The following is a 1,458-nucleotide window of genomic DNA, read 5'->3' as shown; positions in this document are numbered from 1 at the left end:
GCAGCCAAGTAGGACTGGGCTACCCCACTGCATCTCTCAGAAAGACAAATATAGAGTTCAGCCTGTGAATCTGTCTCTTTCTCTCTTCTCTGCATGTCTACTTCTAACTGTTTAAACCAGAGAAACCAAAGAAAGACACAACAGAGATAAAGAAAGAAGAGATATTGAGATACTTGGCCAGTGCTAAAGAATAGCAGAGGTGTCAAAAGTATTCACATTCATTACTCAGGTAGAAGTATAGATACTAGGGTTTAAAAAGACTTCTGTAGAAGTTGAAGTATCAACTCAAGCTTTTTACTCACGTAAAAGTATAAAAGTACTGGTTTCAAAACTACTTAAAGATGCAGTAGGTATAACTTATAAAACTAACTTTCTGTCATATTTGCTGAAACTGACCCTATGTTCCAGTAGAACTACATGAAGCAGGTAATTTAAAAAAAAATCTGTCTCCTCTGGCACCACCTACAGCCTGTAGTGCAATTTGCAAAAATCCACAGCTCCCTGTTCAGATGCACCAATCAGGGCCAGGGGGGGTGTCTAACTGCGTGTCAATCACTGCTCATGCACACGCATTCATTCTCCCTTGTGGGGGGAGGGGCTTAGGAGACTGTTTGGCCCCTAGCAGAAAGGGGGGGAGGGACTGAGAAGTTGTTGATGTTCAAATTCTTTGGCTAAGTCCTGGATCTTCACAATCCTACCTACAGCACCTTTAAAGTATAAAAGTAAAAGTAATGTAAGGGGGAAAAAATAATATCAATATGCTTTTTCAAATTAGACGGCAAGTTTTGGAAACAATTAGCTCGTGGTACTTGGGTGCGCAGAGTTTGCAGCGCATTCGAAAGGAGTTGTTTTTGCATCCAACCATTTCGAAAAAGTCTTCCAGGTACGGCCAGGGTTGGCTGGTCTTCCTGGCTACCAACCTCCTTGCTGGTGCTTGGTTGGGACATTTCGCGCAAGTTCTCTTGAGTCTCTGCCACGGACATCTTCGTACTAGTACTAGGCTACATACATCTGCTATTTCCTTGCTTGAGTGTGACGTGATTTGTGTCATGTGCAGGTGCGATGGATCGCATACAAACCAATAGGGTGTCGGAATGGTATATGTTTATACTTCTCATCCAACCACAATCAAATTCACTCTATCCGGATGGCGCGATTTATCTGGCAAGTTTTTTTTTTTTTGGTGTTTTTTTGAACGATGATAAGCCGGAATGAAAACAAGCCGAACTGAAATAGGAGTAACGAGGCTGTTTTTCAAAATGTAAGGAGTAGAAAGTACAGATAATTGCGTGAAAATGTAAGGAGTAGAAGTAAAAAGTCTGCTGTAAAATAATTACTCCAGTAAAGTATAGATACCCAAAATTTCTACTTAAGTAAGATCACGAAGTATTTGTACTTCGTTACTTGACACCTCTGAAGAATAGTGAATCCAGCCATGCCTTTCCCCACATCCGTCTT

At 41.2% G+C, this 1,458-nt stretch overlaps 1 long non-coding RNA gene across 1 annotated transcript in view; it reads right to left on the bottom strand.

The window, feature by feature from the left end:
* Positions 1–458: 458 nt before the first annotated feature.
* The window catches only part of LOC118494223, a 14,610-nt gene continuing 13,610 nt past the window's right edge, over positions 459–1,458 (bottom strand). Inside the window, exon 3 of the long non-coding RNA XR_004896306.1 lies at positions 459–469. This is a non-coding gene — a long non-coding RNA (uncharacterized LOC118494223). The remainder of the gene's footprint in view (positions 470–1,458) is intronic.

This window comes from Sander lucioperca, chromosome 22, assembly GCF_008315115.2.
Source record: "Sander lucioperca isolate FBNREF2018 chromosome 22, SLUC_FBN_1.2, whole genome shotgun sequence".
Taxonomy (NCBI): Eukaryota; Metazoa; Chordata; class Actinopteri; order Perciformes; family Percidae; genus Sander; species Sander lucioperca.
Note: the sequence above shows the minus strand (reverse complement) of the source record. Positions and strands in the feature narration are given on the sequence as shown.